Below are 21,566 nucleotides of genomic sequence, written 5' to 3'. Positions count from 1 at the left end.
CTTCGGTTATGTTTCCATCAATGGGCACTAGCCAGTCCCCCTTCAGCCACCGCCCAGGTAGTCGGTGCCAGGCGTTTCAGATGCGGCTCGTTAGAGCAGTGTTGTGTCTTTAACAACTATACAGCAACTGCCAGAATTCCAGCACACGGCTCCCCACCACTCCAGGTTACGCCGGGCTGAGCATTAAGAGTACACCCCAGTATCTATACGGTGATAGCTGGGGGGAGCACCAGCTTTGCAGATCGTAGGAATTTAGTGAAGCAATGTTGAATTACTTCCAGGTGGCAGCACACAACATATGGATGGAGGCATCAGCAGGTTGGTGTATCCTGTGCAGCCACAGTCAAAGTTCAGCTTGTCTCCAGACCCGCCAGCACTATCAGTGTGGTGAAGCCTGCTAATACAGGTAGTGGCCGATGGCGCTTAGCAGGCAGCCCTGCAAGTGCAGGGCTCTTTTTGCAGAGTCACTCCGTGGGGCAACAATCACGGCAGACCGAGCAGCGCTGTGCCCTCCTTACTGCACTACAATGATCAGTGGGCAAGCCGGTGGAGCCTCAGTCCGCCGCAACCCGTCGGTTGCACAGCAGGGGCTGGAAATTAAAGCAGCTGCCTCCAGCCCCAAATAAATATATCGAATTGTCAAAGCCCTCCTTAAACTCCCTGAGAAGCCATCTAACACTACTGATGCACAAATCTGCTGCAATAACCTTGCAGAGTTCTTCTCCCCAAAAATGCTAGCAATTTACACTTCCTTTTCACCCACCCAGCTTAAACAATCCCCCGCCCATTCCTCAAATGTAGAACTCCGACTTTCAGCCACCTTGGACACCCTCACCCCTCTCGACCCCTCCACATTAGAACCCATTATGCACCAGGTGAAATCTGGCTCCTCCCAAGACCCGGCACCCCCACATGCTCTGCTGCGGGCTCTTGGTAACATTCTTCCCATCACACTTGACTTTCTTAATTCCCTCTCCTACGTTTTAGCCCTCCCCCCTAGAAACACGCCATGCTTAAGGCCCTCTTGTAAATGTAAATGTCCAGTATTTGTAAAGCGTGAACAATTACCCGAAGGAGTCAAGGCGCTGGGGGCCATCGGGAAGATTAAGCAAGCTATTGCCCAGAGTCACATGGTGCTTGGCTGATCTGCTGCCAGCACCGAGGATCGAACCGTGAGTCCCCGAGTTCTGGAGTCAGTTGCCCTGACCGCTGTGCCAGACCTCTTCCTCTTGAAGAAAACTAACTTAGACCTAGACAACCCCAGTAATTACCGGCCTATTTCCCTGCTGCCATGGCTGAGCAAGGTTCTGGAGAAATATGTCAACTCAGTACTGGTAGAGTTTTTGGAGAACAATCATCTGCTTGATCTTTCCCAGACAGGTTTCCGTCCCATACATGGGACGAAACCACCCTTCTCGCAGTAACTGAAGAGGCCAGGAAGATCCTGGATCAAGGAGGCGCTGCAGCAATCATCCTCCTTGACTTAAGTGCCGCATTCAACACTGTAAATCACAAAATATTAATACACTGACTTACCAACCTAGGAGTCTCAGGAAATGTCATCAAATTATTCAGATCATTCCTGGCGGACCGTTTCTTCCAGGTATTTGAGGGCCACATCACCTCCCCCAGTAAGCCACTCAGTTGTGGTGTGCCTCAGGGCTCCTCCCTGAGCCCAACGTTATTTAACATTTATATGAACCCCCTAGCTGAGATTGTCCATACTTCGGCATAAAAGTCAACACTTTTACCGACGATACTCAGCTAGTGGTGGCCCTTAACCAGCTTAACACTCCCACTAACAACCTGAGTGGATGCTTGGAGGAGGTGGTCAAATGGATGACACTCTCCTGTTTAAAGCTGAACGGGGACAAAACGGAGCTTATGCTCTTGGGCAACACCCCCAAGCGATTTATGAACTCATTGTGGCCCACCTTCCTTGGTCCTACCCGTGCGCCAAAGGACACGATCAAAAGCTTGGGCATCTGGTTGGATAACGCCCTCACCTTCAACCATCAAGTTGCCAAACTTGCAGCTACCTGTTATGGTCTGCTGAGGCTACTTCGGAACATTCTTCCCTTACTTCCATTCCAGGCGAGACAGATCATGGCCCAGGGTCTCATTCTGTTGCGCCTGGACTTTGGGAATGCCCTCTATCTATCCATATGCTAATTCCTTTGAATGGCACGTTACGCTCGCAGCGGCTCATGCAAGAAAAACAGTACAAAAAATTCTTCCTAGACTAAATCACCGTCACCGTGCAGTGCTTCGTTATTGATCTAGGAAGCTACTCGGATATATATACAAGAAGTTTGCCATCTCGTGGCCCTTATATAATTAAATAAGTGACACGACATAGAATTGCTTCTTCTATTTTCCTACTAAAGGCATGGAATAGCCCGATATAAAAAAGAGACTCTACAAAAATTAACCTGCAAAAATAAACCTGTGGACACATAAAAGTCTCTATTGTCAAGGTGGAAATTCATAAAAGCCATCTACATCTCTACCAAGGGGTCAACTGTAACATTTACTTTTTGTCCTGAAGATGGTCTCATGTATGACAACGTAGAGACCGAAACGTCGACTTACATCTTCTCTTCTATGATTTATTTTTGAATTAATACTTTGAAGAAAGGTGTTTATTTAATGTAACAGTGAGGTTACTTGAATAACAGTGTCACCTATCTGTTATATTTGTGTAATTACTTTTTATGTACCCTAAAATTTATTTGACAAGATAAAATCATCTATTTTCTTATATACACCCTCTCAGCTTTTTTCTTTTCCATTATCTGCATGATTACTTTGACAGTATGTGTAAGTTTACTTAATACATTTTTATAGTAGACTAAATGATATAGATTTAGATATTACTAAATGTATTTGGTGCTAAATTCAGAATAGGAATTGTTACTCAAAAGAAAGGTGTTCATTTATTTGACCTTAACAAGTTGAATCTCTCTAAGAAGAGATAAAAAAATCTTTGTGAAATAAATCCCTTGAAGGCATCCTCTATCTAGGGGCCCCTCAGTCCACTCTGCGCAAGCTCCAGGTCATCCATACCGGCGCAGCTCAAACACTCCTTCAGATTCCCCGTCGACCCACATTCAATCCTGGTTTGAAAAACCTCCATTGGCTCAGGGTTTGGGAGATAATTGAATTTAAGGCCCTATGCATTACCCACAGGGCCTTCTGGAAGACATTTATCAACTGATGGCTGATTACCCCCTACAATCCAACCAGACAGTTTAGATCAGCATTCTCTCTCCTTGACATAGTACCCAGGATAAAAAAGACCAAATGTGGTGGCCATTCTTTTGCCTATAACTCGGCAAAACTCTGGAAGTCTCTTCCCCTCCACTTCGAGCCCAATCGGCTCCCATTCAGTAAGCTTTTGAAAACTCTTCTTTTCAATAAACCTGTTTAGTTCCTAACTGTTTCCCTCCACATGTCGTCTGCAGCGCTAGGATGCCTAAGAGTAGCTATCGCGCTTAACAAATGGTCTTTTCATTTAATTTCATAAATAGAAATAAAAGTGTTAGTCTGGATGGGATTTTTCTATATAATAAATAGATTTTAACTAATTATTAAATATACGTTTGATTTAAAAAGCTTATAAAATAATGGCTATTTTAGATTCATGTTCATATATTTTTATAATAAAATAATAAATATATTTTTATAAAATGATAATAAACTTTATTATTTTTCCCTTTACTTTTCCATAGAGAGATCTCCACAACTGTGACGGAGAACTCTACCTACGTGTGAAAAGTTACTAGTAATAACTCTACACTCATAAATTCTGTTGTATCTGGAGTATGAGGTTCTTGCAGGGGATGGAGACATGTGAGCCTAAAATAATGTATACATTCTAAGGGGCTTATTTATGAGCCCTGGCGTCACTTTTGCGCTGCCGGTGCGTCACTTTTTGTGACGCACAAGTGGCGTAAAAAATTAGCCCTGTTGCACCATATTTACAAAGTGACGCATCTAGGCAGATGCGCCACTTTGTAAACGCTTTTGTACCGCGACTTTGTAAACCCCAGCGCCACATTATACCTGCACCAGGTATAATGTATGCATGGGGGGCATTCCGACGCAAGAAAGGTCATAGAAGTGATGCAATGAAATCTATAAGATTAAACTGCACCACTTCTACAACACAAATGCGTCAATATATTACGCCTGCCTCATGGAAGGCGTAAGACTGAAGGAGGTACATTTCACATGGTACTTGCCCATGTGTAATTACCCATTGCTTGAGTTGCGTCACTTTTGTGACTCACTCCAGCAATGCATCATTTTTGTGCCTACAGGTACGTCAGAAATACTGACATATCTGCAACTCCTTGCAACATGATGCATCATACTGTAAATATGACGCATCATTGGTGTCGCAAGGAGGGTGCAGTGAAAAGTGACGCATCGCTGTTTTCACGCAGCGATGCGTCACTTTTCATAAATTAGGCCCTAAATTTCTAAATTATGAGTAGCAAAAAAGTGTGGATTTACACCTAAGTGCATAAGAGATTTACACATGAGCATGTTTATTTATGTAAATGTACCTTTGTTAATATGACCCTTAATTTTCTTTAAGTTCACCTTCCCAAAGAGTAATCTCTTTGTTACCTCTACATTTATAATGACATGGCTTGGAGCGCAATACACACCCAAGAAATTCAGTGTACATTGTAACTCAATGGGCATAAGATCAAGCAAAATTAAGTCTTCCACATGAAGAACACAGGGTATGAGGCATCCTCATATTTTAGGTGTGAAAATATGAACTGAGTGCTGGGTATTGAAATAGTTGGTTAGATAAATCCCAACAACAACATAGACAATACACAGCTCTATTTAAGGCCACTAGATACCACTATCTGAATATATAGGTGATGTTGCATGTCGTTTTCAACGTGGTCCTGGGTACCTGAGTGCAATATTCTCAAGATTGATAACATTCCATCTAGAATATTGCATTATTGCAGCTTTTACCATAGCCTCTCTATAGCCATCAGGTTAAAAGCAGAAAACAAGTTAACAAACCAGGAATTTAATACGCCACCAACCTTGTTTGGCTTCCCAACGTTTAACTATAGGGAGAAGAAATGGACTGTTATTGAATTGACATCTTTGAATATCACCATATTTATTTGGGATTCGTTTTTTCTTTTGAACCCTCTAGACAGGCGCAAGTTTGCTTTGCACTTCAGCCTCCCATTCTATAATTCCTCTCACACCACCCCTGCAGCGTACACTTTCTACCTGCTAAGATCAGGTGGAAAAATTCTGCAGTTTTTTCCTCGCCATCGGGTGAAAAACAGCCTGAACAGTGAATGGTTACCAGGTCCAATCAGTTAATCCTCATACTGGGGAACATTTGTAATACCTGGAATTTGGTGTGGGGATAACGGCCAGATTCATAGACCCTGGTCCCCGGGATCCTCACACCAAATTCCGTGAAACTTTTAATGATGTCCTAATTTAAATTTATTGAAAGGCCTTAGCTGGATCATCCATATGATGTAATCCGACAAAACAAATGCACAAAAGCTGGACAACCCATTAATAATTTTTTTTTAACTATTGCCCTTGGAGGTTTGCTAGGTCAAGCCCCGTGGGTCAGTTTCATTAAGGGTATGACCTACTTAATTTTTCTCGATGTTAGGTATTCCATTAAGTTATTTTTGACCACATATATTGGAATGGGTATAGAATCATTTGTGTGACCATATAAATTCGCAAATGCAAACATCACTCACTTTAGTGGACTACACAGAGTAAGATTTCAGGATAACCTACAGTTATATTATATTCATGGGGATTTCTTGAGCGCATTGCTACCCAGAGGGACCTCCCAGTACTATGAAAACAGGTATCCATCAGAAGGGTGTGCTGATAGAAACTGAATGTTTTTAGCTGTTTACTAAATGCTATTTCTGATTTGGTGTACCTTGGGTTCTGATGGAGTGCGTTTCAAAGTTTAGGTACCATGAAAGTGACGGATCTTCTTCCACTTTTTGTCATCATTATCCTGGGTAATTCTGAGTGTTGGATCACAGCATTCCAGTGGGAAAATATACGAGATACGTAGGTTTTGAATCACTTTGGGACCCCTTTTGTGCAATTCTTTGTGGGACATGCAAAATCCTTGATGTGTATCCTTTAAAGCACAGGGAGCCAATGAAGGCTTGCCAAGGCAGTGGTGGCAGAGTGACATTTGGGGATTTTTTATAGTATATGTGATTCAGCATTTTGAATGACTTGAAGTATATTCATGATGGAATTTGGGCTGCTAAGATACAAGGAATAACCATAATCAAGTGTGGAAAGTACTAAACTGTTGGGGCTTCTCTTCTCTGCCTTTACATTCCACACAGAATGTTCCCTGCGTGGAACACATGTAAGATTCAGTTCTCGGCAGTTGCTGCCGGGAGTTGCTGTGGCTGGATGTTAAATAAAGCCTTTCTCCTACCTGTCATGTGGGCCCCACTTCTTTTCAGTGGCGACGATCGATTCCAGCTTCCAGCCTCCCCAACCTCGAAGAAGATCCTTTCTGTGGAGATCCGGTCTTCCTGACATTTTGGTGTTTTTGGGAATTCGACGTTTCGTCAGGAAAAATTCCCTGTGACTCCTGTTTACTCTCTGCAGTTTCCAATTGTGTCCTCGATGCCTGCTGACTCCTCGATACTGCCTCAATATGGTTAAGGTACAATTTGTTTAATTCATGTGCGCGATCGAGCTGTTGCTCTGCTCTCGCGCTGCAACGTGAATCCTGCCTGACCTGCCTGACGACGTCAGCGCGACTTTCGACGTTGCGTGCGGCCATTTTGAATTGCTTTGGTAACCTAGCAACGTAAGCAACGCTCGCACGACGCGCACAGCTGTTCAGCACTTCACCGCTTTCATCACTGATGCGCCCAGCATGTCTTTCCAAGCGCTTTGCTTTTCATTTCAACGCTAAAGTGCACAGCAATGTCCAACCCTTCATTATCTTCATCGCTGATGCACACAGCTTGTTTTGTCTAATCAAAACATTTTGCTTATCATTTTGACGTGCACACAATGTTTTCTTTGTTTGTTGTGTATAATTTTGTGTGATGCACGAATTTTCTTCAATTCACAGATTAAATCTTTGCACACATTTTTAAACTTTACATGCTGAGTTTCCTTATCATTGCTAATGTGCACAATTTTTTTTTTTTCTATTCATGACTTTATTTAGCAATCTGGACAATTTTAAATAGCCTCATTGGAGTTACATTTTGTGTGTTTATTGTTAGGGCAGCAACTCACCCACGCAATGGATCGTATTTTGGCCCCTCCTCCTTTCTTGCAAACTGCTGGCACTCCGCCTGTACCATGGGAGCAGTGGAAGGACACTTTTGAAACATATTTGGAAGCTATTGATGGTGATACCTTTACTGGCAAAAAGAAAAAAGCTCTGCTCATTTATAATTTTGGCACTGAAGGCAGAAACATATTAAAAACTTTTACTCTTGAAGTGGTCACTATTACAGTTAGTGGTGGTGATGCTGGAGAATCTCTTCTAATTGATGACTATGCCTCGTTGATCAAAACTCTTGATAAAAGATTCTCTCCCAAGAGGAATGTTGTGCTCGAACGCCATAAATTTCTTCAACGTGCCCAAACCCCTGGTGAATCAATTGACGACTTTGTAGCAGCCCTTCGCATACTAGCCATTAACTGTAACTATAGTGAATTCAGGGATGAGATCATACGTGATCAACTTATTGAAAGGACTTCCAACAAGAAAATTCAAGAGAAACTACTTGCTTCTGGCGACCCTGACTTGGAGACTGCTCTCTCTTTAGCCGAAAGTATTGAGCATTCTCAGTTTTGTGTTAGAGAAATGAGTTCTCCCTCCTCATCCACATCCTCTTTGTCAGTGGAGGTTAAACTGTTAAATTCCACACCTCCTTTCAAACCTAAAGCCATTGCTTTGCCTAACGTTACCCTTTCATTTCCATCTAATGTTTCTTCCAGAACCAAGTCTGTGCAGAATGAATTAATATGTTTTCGTTGTGGTAGCAGGTCACATCTAGGTTCTGCTAAATTTTGCTTTGCTCTCAATCAAACCTGCTATAAATGTGGGAACAAAGGTCATTATTCCCGCATGTGGAAAGCTGCTTCTTCAAGTAAGCCCGTTCTTTCTGTAAAAAATATTTCAGGGGAATCTGATGAGGAATGCTACGAATTGTTGATGCTGTCTGCTACTTCGCATGAGGCCGGAGTAGTTGAACTGTCTGCTTTGTCTGGTCTTCGGAAAAGGAAGTCTCCTTCTTGTTTGATAGCTGTGAATGGAGTTGTCTGCAAGTTCCTAGCAGATTCTGGTTCTCCTTTTACTTTGTTGAATTTTACTGATTTCAGTAAACTATCCAATGTACTTTTGGAACCTTCCAGCATCAAGATTTTTGCATATAGTAGCAAAAGGGTTGAAGTTTTGGGAAAATGTTCTACCAAACTGGAATTTCATGGCGATCATACTACCAGTGTATTATTCATAGTTAAGGATGGTACAAATTTGTTGGGGTGGGACGAACAGGGTGATTTGAACATTGTTTTGGATCCCAACCATCCAAACATGGTGATATCCCGCAGTCAATTATGCGAATTTTACTCTTCGGTTTCTGCATCACCTAAGACACCTGCTGTATCTCACATGTCTAACACCAAATGGGCGCTTATGTTTCCTGAAGTTTTTCGTGGGGAATTAGGCAAACTCAAGGGTTTTCAACACCGTATAATTTCAAAAGAAAATGCCATTCCTGTTGCCCACAAGGTGCGCAAAGTGCCTTTAAGCCTACGTGCGGAATTAAAGAGGGAATTAGAGCGTTTATGTGCTGCAGGTGTGATCGAACCAATTGAGGGTTCCGAGTGGCTTGCTCCCAAAGTTTTGGCAAGGAAATCTGACAAAGGTTTGAGGATGTGTGTTGACCTGCGTGATCTCAATGCAAACATTTGGATCGACCGGCAACCACTTCCAAATTGCAACGAGATGTTAGCTACCCTCGAAGGTGCCAAATTTTTCACTTCCCTCGATATTTCATCCGCATATCATCAGATTGAGCTGTGTCCAAATTCCAAGCACCTTACCTCTTTTGTAACTCCGGAGGGAGCTTATCGTTACATCCGCATACCATTTGGTTTAGCTTCGGCCTCAGCTGTTTTTCAGAGGTTAATGAACAACCTATTCAAGAACATTTCTGGTGTTGTCTTTTTCCAGGACAACATACTAGTCCATGGCAAAACCGAACTTGAGCATGATGAGCGTGTTAAACTTGTTCTGAACATCTTAAGGTCTAGTGGGCTAACTTTGAGGGAAGACAAATGCAAATTCCTTCAAGACTGAGTCGACTATCTTGGTCACCATATTTCCCAAAATGGTGTTGAACCAAAGGTCAAGATTATTGATGCCATTCAAAATGCTCCTGTTCCTATGAACAAGGATCAATTACGTTCATATCTAGGTCTGGTGGAGTATTACTCCAAATTTGTTAAAAATTTCTCTTCCAAAACTGCTGCTATGCGTAGCCTACTCAAGAAGAATGCCAAGTTTGTTTGGGATGATGATTGTAGTAGCAACTTCAATGTCATTAAGCAAGAAATTATTGGTGTTCGCCCTCTGAAATTGTTTAACATTAATGACTTATGCATTCTTTCCACCGATGCAAGTAATGTGGGGTTGGGGGCTGTACTCATGCAGAGAAGGAGTGATGGTCATGAAGAAACCTTTGCTTTTGCCTCCAGAACTTTAAGGGGTGCTGAGGGAACTTACTCTACCATTGAAAAGGAAGCTCTAGCAATGTGGTGGGGGGTTTTGCATTTCAAGAATTTTCTGTGGGGCAACAGGTTTATCTTGAGGACTGACCATAAGCCTTTGGTCGATCTATTCGCGACCAAAGGTGGTGGCAGGGCAACTCCAAGAATCTCCAAGTGGCAGTTCAATTTGCAAGAATTCCAATATCAGCTTGAGTATGTAGCCGGAGCTAAGAATTTAGTTGCTGATTGCTTATCTAGGCTACCCCTTTCCAATTGTGATGACAGTGTTGCAAGTGACGATTTGGAGGTGGTCTGTGCGGTTGGTTCTTTATGTGACTCTGTTGGGTGTGCTCTCTCTGAGTGTGAGCGGTTGGAGGGGATTGCTTCAGATGATGACATGCAGATTGTTATTGATCTCCTCTGCAAACCTTGGCCGTGCGAAAAAGCTTATCCTGCTGCTATTGTTCCTTACATGAGGGTTAAGGATGAGTTGTCCCATGTAGATGGAATATTGAAAAGAGTGGGTTTATTGGTTGTTCCTTTTTCGATCCGTGGTAAAATTCTCGATCTGGCTCATGAAGGCCATCCTGGTATTCGTTCCATGAAACGTAGGGTGAGGCAGGATTTTTGGTCGCCATCTATAGACAAGGATGTTGAACATTTTGTTCGTGAATGCTGTGAATGTATTGTTAGTGATAAGTCACAGGTCACCCATCCTTTGCCTGTTGAACCTATCTTAGTGAAGAATGTTCCTTGGTCCAAGTTAGCTTTGGACATTGCTGGACCTTATGGTCTCATTGGTTCAACTCCCAAGTTTATCTTAGTGTTGATTGACTATATGACCAAGTGGCCTGAGGTTAGGTTTGTTGATTCCATCAGTTCTTCTGTGGTGATTTCATTTTTACGTGATGTTTTCTCCAGGGAGGGTTTTACTGAAGAGATAGTTTCGGATAATGGTACGCAGTTGGTTTCTGCAGAGATTACTTCGTTTTTCAAGGAGGTTGGTATTAAACATATTTGCACGTCACTCTATCATCCTCGTAGCAACGGTTTGGTTGAGCGTTTCAACTGTGTTGTTAAAGAGCACCTTCAACTGGCTTTAGTGAATGGTTTGCATTGGCGTCAAGCGGTTAGCGGCATGTTATGGGCTGTAAGAACCACTCCGCATGTTTCGACTGGTGTTGCTCCTTTCACATTGTTGCGTGGTAGGGTTGCTGGTACCAAGTTGAACAAAGAATGGATGTCTAGGAAAGTTGTGGATGCTGCTTGTTTAGCTGGTGTAGCTGATGTCAGGGTTTCGGTTCAGAGCAAGTATGATACTAGATAGGACGTTTTGTCTTCTTGCAAGGTGAAGGTTGGTGACTGGGTGAGGATAAAGAAACCTGGGTTTCTCCGTAAAGGGGAATCACGGTTTTATTCTCCTAAGAAGGTGTCTGCAGTGAAGGATTCTGTGGTAGTGTTGGAGGATGGAAGGTTTTGGAGCAAGAGTATGGTTTCCATTGTGCCTAGTCCCATGGTTGAGAGTGTCGGGAAGCAGTTAGGGGTTAGCGTTTCCCCTCCTTCTCCCAAGGTGGGTGGTGTTGTGCGTTCTGAGGGAAACTTCCCGCAGAGGGAAACTTCCTCCAGGGTCAGATCTGTTCCTACGAAGTTTCAGGACTATGTGATGGGGTAAATTCCTAAACCACATGATGGGTGTAAAGTAATGTTTGTTTTATATAAGGAAATGATGTGTTTTGTTTTGCCTTGTTTTCATTTGCCTTGTTTTCATCTTCTTATTTGCTTCTGTCTTTATCTCTTCCTTGGTTCTATTTTCTCCTTTTTCTTTTTCTCTTCTTTTGTTTTCTTTATGAAGAAAGGGAGGTGTGTTGGGACTTCTCTTCTCTGCCTTTACATTCCACACAGAATGTTCCCTGCGTGGAACACATGTAAGATTCAGTTCTCGGCAGTTGCTGCCGAGGAGTTGCTGTGGCTGGATGTTAAATAAAGCCTTTCTCCTTCCTGTCATGTGGGCCCCACTTCTTTTCATAAACCTTGTACAATTTTCCTACACAATGCCTTTGGTAACCATCCAATCAGTTTTCTCAAGGTTCTTACTGTCCCAAAGCAGGTTGTTGCCAGTTTATTGGCTTGTGTTCCCATTGCCATTTTTTCATCAAGTCAAAAGACTTTTGACTTCTCTTTTTGGAATAGGATGCTTGCCAAGAGGTTTAGGGTAGTTCAGTTCCATCCATCTGGAGGTTTTTTTCCTACCACCACCTCTATTTTTTCTCTGTTAAGTTTAATGCTATTTGCTGTCATCCACTGCACAGCATGCTTTAGACAGGTGTTTAGGGGGGTCATGGTTTTATCTGTTTGGTGAGAAGGAGATAACAATCTGAGTGTCATCAGCATATGATATTGAGGAGAAACCATTGCTGTTTATGATTTCTGCCAATGCGATAACATATAGATTGAACAGTGTGGGGCTCAGTGTGGACCCTTGAGGAACCCCACAGTTAATAGAATAGGGGTTTGACAAAGTAGTCTTCCACAGAGTTGAACAGATTTATTATGCAGGAACGAAGTTAGCCATATAATTGCGGATCCAGTCCAATAGTCAAAAGGCTAATAATTGCCAGATTCAATTATCTCCCTAATTTGTTGCCAATTTTATTGGATCTGTTTACTTTCTTCTGTCATAGGAGATTGCCGTAATGTAGCTTCAAACTTAACCATGACTTCGTTTCTGAAAGGTCACCACTGCACTTCCAGTGCCTCTCAGCTAGCTGCACATTTAAATGCAAAACAGAACAATCTTTGTCAAAGCAGACCTTATGTAGCGGGCCTTATTGTTTTACATTGGTAGTGCTGCGGCATAATTTTGGCTCCACCCTTATTATTATTGATTAGGCCACATATATGTTTATTTAGAGCCTTAGGCATTCATGTGGTATGACGTGACTAACAAAGTGAAGTGCACTTAAAGCCATATAGAAAGCACATTTATTGTGTAACCTCAACATTTATATACATATGTGTTCTCTATTGCTTCTTTTGCAGTAACAACAAATTGCCATTCCCAACACATGTGTGTTTAATAACATTGATTCAATGTCATGTGTAAATGTATTCCTTTAAAGGTATACTGCATTTACTGTATAATGGAACATGTACTTATTATAATTGCATTTTACACTTAGAATATGATCATTTATGTATCTATATTCAGGCAGTTACAACGTGTATTAAAATCTTAGCTTTAGTAACTTGACTAAAGGCCTTAATTATTTGGGTTTTGCAATGTTTAACCTTCAATGTTAGTGTTTTATTTGGCTTCAGTCTTTTTCTATCCACTGCTGGTGCCTGGTGCATGATCTAATGAATGGAGAAAGGCACATTGTGTGAATAAGATAGGGAAGCATGAGGGGAGTTGAGGGTGAAACAAATTAACAAGCAGAAGGGAGGACTACTGTCTGTGTAGAATGAGGAGAAGGTCAGTTTGAATATGTGGATCAAGGAAGAGGAATTAGGAGTGTTTCTGCCAAAGAGAATCATTTGAAGGTGGTCACTAATTGTGCCTTTGATGCTGCTGCTAAAAAGGTCTTATGTGGTTATAACTAGGAAATACTTTTTAGCTTTGTTCAGTTTCCTTTCAGGCTAGGCGAGGTACAGACCTTTTGGCGCTATTCTCATTGTGTGGGTTAATGTTATACGATAATTTCGCTCTAGAGAACTTCTACAGACGTTCTTCTGTGCTAACACCTTTCTATTTTAATTGATCTAATCAAGGTTTCCTTTAGCTCTCTTTAGTCTAGGTAAATTGGAGATTTTAGTATACGAAAAGTGAGGCATGTAATCATACTCAAAATTAAGGTGGCATACTAATCACATATCCTTGGGAGTTTCATAAAACAAAAATGTAGAACTTTTGATCTATAGAAGATATATAGATTAAGGAGAACCACTAGGAGTCAATTACCAGTCCTTGTATGGATTCTCTAGGGAACTGTTCTATTGACAATCACATCTCTGTCAATGAAAACTACCCTCATGTTTTTTATCTTCAAAATTGGCAAGCAACTTTAATAGCTGGATAAATATATCCATAGAGTCCATAGGAGCCAATGAGACACCACAGCGAAAAGTTCTTTGAGCAGGGGAGTCATTGTAGATGCTGCCATTTAAAAATTCTAAACATAGACTAAACAACATATTACTGGTTACGTTTGCAGGGCTACACCCCTTCACAGCTATCACTAGGCAAAAATGGCAACATTGTAAAGAATAAGCTGACAATGTCAGTCTGCACTATCTTCATGGTCAGAAGAAAAATGTTGGCTGTTGTAATCATCAACTACCACCAAGAGCACCTGAGGAGAAGATTAAACTAAATGTACTCAATCAGATTCCAGGAAATTCAGGTGTAGCTGGCCAGAGCGTATTAAATTCAGATATATGCCCTAGAGTAACTATAACTCGGGCCCTCGCCATGCATTACTTGTACCCTCATATATCACCTCACCAATGACATCTACAATTAATGCATTCAGATTATCCCTAATGATATCTGGCGGAAAATGATTGATAACAACACTGTATATGTTAAGAAAAAAACATAGGTTTCACACATGTTATAACTAGCTCGATATTTCACTCATACAAAACCATTGAAATTCCCCTGTTATAGTTAGTTCTGCTAACTGTAACTCGCGTGCCCACAATGCACTACTGATGACGTCACATATTACATCACTGATGACATGGTCAGTGACATCACTCATGACATCTCAAATAACATCACTGTTGACATCCTTGATGACATCATCCAGTGAATGTGTGTCTTTCTGAAAAAAAAATATTTTTTATATATGTATATCTAAAGGTTGATGGAAGAATAAATGGGTAAATAAGTGTCTAAATGGATTTTGTTTTTGTAAAATTGATTGTATAACTGAATTAATAAGTGTATCTTAGTGAATACATGTATTAGCAAGTAATGTTTAAATATGGAAATATCTGTATCAGTGTCTCACTTTGTGTATAAGTGGCTGCATGGGTTGGTAAGTAGCTACATGAGTGTCTATATGGGTTATTAGTTGGTTTTTTGAGTATCAGTTCAGTTTAGAAACTTTATTTCGATTTACAAAATCACAAAAGTTATCACAAAGACAAACAAAGAGGCCAAATTGGGCAATGCATCATATCAATATATCAACACACTTGTTTTTTGGCATGGACATATAATAATCATCATTAAAATAATAAATAATTTGATGTAACTCTATAACACTGCCATATCGGCGGTCAGGAAATAGCATAGTGTATTTCTCCTATAAAAAGAACATCAAATCTGTACAATAAAATACATATAACAATGATAAAAAAATAGGGTGATGAAGAAAGGAGGATCTTTACCTATGCCTCCCTTCAGTCCAACGAACCACGCACACCCAACCCAAGAACTTGGCTATAGCAATCACAGTGGGGCAGTCTTCTGCTGTTTTAAGCATTCTGAATGCCTCACTGTATGACCTGGTGCCCAATAATAAACAGAAGGTTTTCAACCAGCGTCGCCTTTGGTTGCTATATGCTGGGCAAGCAAAAAGAATGTGAGACAATGATTCTACCCTATCCAGACAGAAGGGGCAACTACTATTGTTTGCATCAAGGTTAGACCACTTCGAGGTAAAGGCCTTCATGGGTATTGTTCCCACTCTGAACTGATGGAATAATTTTCTATCACGTGTTGTTGTGATCAAATCGCAGTACTGCTCAAATTTTGGTTCATGTTTAATTTCAAGAAAGGTGCTGGGCAGAGTAAGACTAGTAAAAGCTGTGAACCATCTAAGATTTATCATGTGCCAGTATGCTTCCTTTAACTCTGTTTTACTTGGGAACATACTTCCAGCTGGAGAGGTCCACAGCAGACTCAACCCCAGCTCATAGAGCATATTTTTAACACAGCTAAACCATGCAATCTTCTTGTTTACATCCAACTCCCTGACTTCTAACAAGGCCAGGGCATAGTTGGCTAACTCTGGAGTCACCCAGAGTCTCATCCAGTATGCTATTAACTTATAATGTGCTACATCCCTGATGGAATCGCATCCCAAATCCAAATAGAGAGGGACCAGTGGGGTGGATTGGGGGAGGGCAATTAGTGATCTTAAAAATGTATTTTGACCCACCACTAGAGAATCGAGATTTACATGCCCCCACAATTCTGCACCATAAATTATTGAAGCACCAATTTTGGTATTATAGATTTGCAATACAGGAGCTATGGGTTTGGTATAAGAGCATCTATGCTCTTTAAGAAACACACCCGAGAGTTGAGCATGTCTCACCCTTAGGCAGACTGTTTGTGGCTTCCAACTTTGTTTTTTGTCTATGATTACCCCTAGATATGAAAAAGTCACTGTTTGCTCCAGAACACCTTCCTGCATTCTAACTTCACAGAAGAGTTTATTTGAGTTCTGGAGGACCATAAACTTCGTTTTGTCAACATTGACAACGAGGTCATGATCCGCACAGAACTCCTCAAATCTTGGGAGGGCACGTTGGAGGCCCTGTCTTGTTTTTGAAAGAATGAGTGTGTCGTCGGTGAATATTAGGAGTGGGATCTTTGACCCAGCTAGACTTGGGGCATCCCTGGGGCAATTTCCAAAATATTTCAAAACCCCATTTATATATATTGAAAATAAGGTGGGCGCCAACATGCATCCCTGCCTCACACCCTTCTCTACCGGGAACTTTCCGGTAGTGCTAACTGCCATATCCCATCTAACCTGGGCATAATTATCCATATGCAATTTGACAACAAACGCCAAAATATCCAATGGCATACCCAACTTTAAAAGACTGTGCCACAGCTTGGGAAGTGGAACTAAGTCAAAAGCTGACCTAAGGTCCACAAAGGCTGCATAAATAGAGCCTCTCCCCAAATAAGAATAAACCTTAAAACCTGGTCCCCTGTACTAATACATTTTTGAAACCCTGCTTCTCAATTGGAGAGAATATGGCACTCCTCCAGCCAAGCCTGCATTCTGGCTAAAACCACCCTGGCCGATACCTTTTGGATGCAATCAATCAGGCTTATTGGCCTGTAATTCCTTGGTAAGGAGAGATCCCCCTTTTTAAAAATAGGAAGGATTACTGTGCCTGCCCAGGAACTAGGAATCGCTGCTCCCTTAACGATAGCATTCATTAGTAGTTGAATATACGTTGCCCAGGAGTCCAGATCTTGAAGGAAAAGGTCTATAGGAATGCAGTCAAGACCGGGAGCCCTACCTTTGGGGACCTCGAGAAGAGCATTTTCTACTTGCTTTTTAGTAATGCAAAGAGGAGGGGGAGAAGACGGCATTACAAAGATGGTTTGGTCATATGAGTCGCTGGAGAACTGACCTTTGTAGTGGGGGACCCACTGATCTGGTTCCACGTGATTTGTGGGAACGTTTCTAGGGTCCCCACTCCCCCATTTCACCAGATGCCAAAATCTCGTCATATCTCTCCCAGAGCATGCATTATGTAGGTCTGCCCAGTGAGCTTCATCCCAGCCCCTTTTAGCCTTGGATTGTGCTGCCTTATATGCCTGCCTCTTCTCTTTTATAGTGACCAGTTCTTTACTCCTAATTGTAGCTGCCAGAGTTCTATAGGCCAAGCGACAGGTGGAATTATACCAAACTGCAGCCTTATGGTGGGATCAAAGGGCCCTTTTTTATTTTTCATATTAAAAAAACTTTTAAGTTGTTTAAAAAGATGCTCATGTGCCTGGCCAACTCTATCCAAGTATACCCCAAGTACAGCATCTGCCTGGAGGTTAACTATAGTGTTAGCTACTAGGTTGTTCATGTCTAGCACCTTCTCAGGGTTGAATGCAACCTTGGCCCAATTAAGGCGTCTTGTGTCATTTCACAGGTGTCCTTCAAAAAAATCTACACATGGTGGCAACTCTTCAGCATGGTTTGATTCCAAAGCCCGCATGGAAACTATAAGGGGATTAGGATCACTTTCTGGCCGGGCTCTACCACCATGACTAGCAATTTTGGCCAAAACTCCTTATTTATGATAAAATAGTCTATACGACTAGAACGATGCCCACTGCTAAATGTTTTTTTTTTTTTTTTTTACAAGAAAAAGGAGTTAGGTCCTTAGGAAATGGGGAAGGCTGGACCTTATAATACTTTGTACACAAAAAATTGCCGCCCCGCTTATTCCATTAGCCCTTGGTTATAGGCAACACATCAACTTTAATTAGATATGTTAGGTATTTTATTTACCTTTGTTTTCAATTCTTTTTTTGAAAAAATCATAACATCTCATGACAGAGAAGGAACACTGCACGTGTAACATATAAATACATCAACTGTAATACAACATTAACCAAATGAAAAACATCACGAAGTGAGACATACAAGACAACTGTACCAATTTCGAACTGTTCAAAAAAGGCAGGTTAACTTTACAAGCCTCAATGACCAACAATGGACAAATTCTTAAGAACAGTATTAGACAGAATCACATTAGCAGGAGATATCACAGTGCACAAATGACATGAGTATAAAGCTTTCAATGATCATGAATTGCATCTCCTTTCATGCCGACGCGTTTCGAACTCCAAACAGTAGTTATGGGTTCTCTTCAGGGCTTTGTCATTTTCTGTCTGTACATATGTAAAAGAAAGGTAACAGTGTGTAAGTGTAATTGACTATGGCCTCCTTGTTTTATACTGCTAGTAGTGTACCACATATAAATCCCATAGTACCTTGGTTGTAGCTGTGGTTATCCTATGGGAGTTTGTGCATCTTTGGAACTACTTGGAAATGACAATTTGATTTTAATTACCTTGTAGACGGCAGTTCCAAAGATGCACAAACTCCCATAGGATAACCACAGCTACAACCAAGGTACTATGGGATTTATATGTGGTACACTACTAGCAGTATAAAACAAGGGGGCCATAGTCAATTACACTTACACACTGTTACCTTTCTTTTACATATGTACAGACAGAAAATGACAAAGCCCTGAAGAGAACCCATAACTACTGTTTGGAGTTCGAAACGCGTCGGCATGAAAGGAGATGCAATTCATGATCATTGAAAGCTTTATACTCATGTCATTTGTGCACTGTGATATCTCCTGCTAATGTGATTCTGTCTAATACTGTTCTTAAGAATTTGTCCATTGTTGGTCATTGAGGCTTGTAAAGTTAACCTGCCTTTTTTGAACAGTTCGAAATTGGTACAGTTGTCTTGTATGTCTCACTTCGTGATTTTTTTCATTTGGTTAATGTTGTATTACAGTTGATGTATTTATATGTTACACGTGCAGTGTTCCTTCTCTGTCATGAGATGTTATGATTTTTTCAAAAAAAGAATTGAAAACAAAGGTAAATAAAATACCTAACATATCTAATTAAAGTTGATGTGTTGCCTATAACCAAGGGCTAATGGAATAAGTGGGGCGGCAATTTTTTGTGTACAAAACACTGCTAAATGTTGGCATCCCAGATTTATCAGATTTCATACGACCATTTGCTGCTCTCAACCCATGTTCCAGGCAGAATACTTGTAATTGGAGTGCTGCACTAGTACACTTTTTTATGGGAGGAAGTTCCAGAGGTGGGATCGACCACTGATCATCCTCCTCCACACTAAAATTCATATCCTCACAATCAAGAGGTTCATAAGTGCAACTAAATTCCCCAGCTATTAATATATTACTATGGCCTCTGTGATTCGTTAAAAAAGCATCAAGTAGGGCTACAATGTTTGAGGCCTTCCCGCCTTGCTGAACGCTAGAATAAACATTAATGAGTAAAACATCCAGGGAATTATCCTGTGATAACTTGACAATGAGAATGTCCCTGGTGTCAATAGCAATCTCCTCTAGCTTGTATTGGTGGAACTGCCTGACCCACATTGTCAGACCCGCGTTCGGTCTACCCTGTTCACCCTGTACAGCTAATTTTGAAAAATTAATATAACCCTGGTAGAAGACCTGGTCCACTGCCCAGGTTTCTTGAAAAAATATTATATCTAGGTCCTCAATAAATGAGGTCCATTCAGTGGAAGCTACTTTATTCACAAGTCCCGCAATGTTCCAAGAAGCTATTTTTTAAATAGTACTAGACTCGATAGGAACACAAGTTTTTGTTTGGGGGCCTTGTCCATGATTTACCATGTAAGATTCTGGAACTTCAACTATAGAATTACACGAGTGAACCATAACATTGTCACGTGCACTGGTGGTTACAGATGGACCCGAATTTATATGCAGTAATCGCCACTGTGTTCCATTTGTAACATCCTCACCACTTCTGCAAATGCCCATTGCATAGTGGCCCCCATCTTGGCCATCCATTGGAGACGGGGTCTTTTCAATTAAAGTTATTGGACTCAATAAATCTATATCCTCCAGATTTGTGAAGGATTCAAATCTTTTATAAGTCGGTACCGAGTACTCGTACATTCCCTTGGCATGTATTAGTGTATTGTGATCAACCACGCCCGTTATTGAAAGTGGTATATTTTGGTAAAAAATACCCTAGGGGTAAGATGTTGATACCTTCCCCGCTCAAATGCCTTGACCCAGCTCTATCAAGAATTGTTTTTACTATATGGGGGGACCCAAAGTTCACCACCACACAGTCACCTCTACTTACTTTTCTTGATTTCCCTATCCAGGCAATCCTGCATGCCATTTTGAATCCCCTAAATAGATGGCCTTCCAGCCCTGTTTTGGCAATTACTAGATGAAGGGCCTTATTCCTAAGCGAAACCCAGCTTTCCTCAATACCGGACTGTAGGAGAGGTATGTTAGAGAGTACAATAGTAATGGGTGTAGCCTCAGGGGGTAAGTTAAGATGATCATTACAATTGTCGATACCCATGCCTCCCTGTGGCAACCTTTTATTGATGGTCCCAGGTGGTTCCCTCCTGTGCGAAACTATTGCGTCAGAGACTAACCTATTACCCATGGTCTGGGAGGGGCTTGTTAAACAATGTTGGCGGCCGTGTCAGTTTCGCGGGGGGGCAAGTTTGATACGGAAACTGGCACTCCATTAGAAAGAATAGGGCCACTAAGCATACCATCAGATGGATTGCATTTTGGCAGTGATAGTTGTTGCTCAATATTACTCAATCTTTGCGCTATATCTACAAGTTTAGATACTAGGGGTTCAAGCATTACCAATAATTTTCCTTCAAGTTTGTCTAAAAGCCGGTCCTCCATGTCACATGTCATCTGCTTAGAGCTGGCCTGTGAACTAATAACTGTTGGACTAGAGACATTTGAGGTTATGACCTCTTGGACACAGCCTTTCTTTCCGCGGGCAGCCCCCCTGGTTTTGCCACTTCACTGGCCTGATGCGAGTTAAGGGGCAAGCCACCCGCCTTCCTTTTCTTAGATGAGACTGTGACTGCACCCTCCCCCTTCTTTACCTAGGTTTGCCACCGCTGGCGAATGAGTAGCTTAACTGGGGATAAAGTAATGGGGGCGCAATCTCTTGCTTGGGTTAGAAGGAACCACTGATGATGTTACAGATGACCCAAAGGCTAATTGTTGCATTGGTTCAGCAGATGGATCCAAATTTAGCTGGGAACATGCTAGAGAATCTCCAGTAGAAGCTCTAAGAGGATCTAAAGACAATCTCTTCTGGGTGAGCTCAATCTCATGGATAAGTACAGACCCCGCCCTCACGAGAAAGGCATCAAGTGTTCCAACAACCCCTAAGCCCCCTGACCCCTTAAGATTATTCTTACTCATTGTTGGCTTTTATCACAAAAACTATTTAC

The sequence above is a fragment of the Lissotriton helveticus genome, chromosome 10 (assembly GCF_964261635.1).
Source record: "Lissotriton helveticus chromosome 10, aLisHel1.1, whole genome shotgun sequence".
Taxonomy (NCBI): Eukaryota; Metazoa; Chordata; class Amphibia; order Caudata; family Salamandridae; genus Lissotriton; species Lissotriton helveticus.
The sequence above is the reverse complement of the archived record's forward strand: the minus strand, read 5'-3'. Positions refer to the sequence as shown.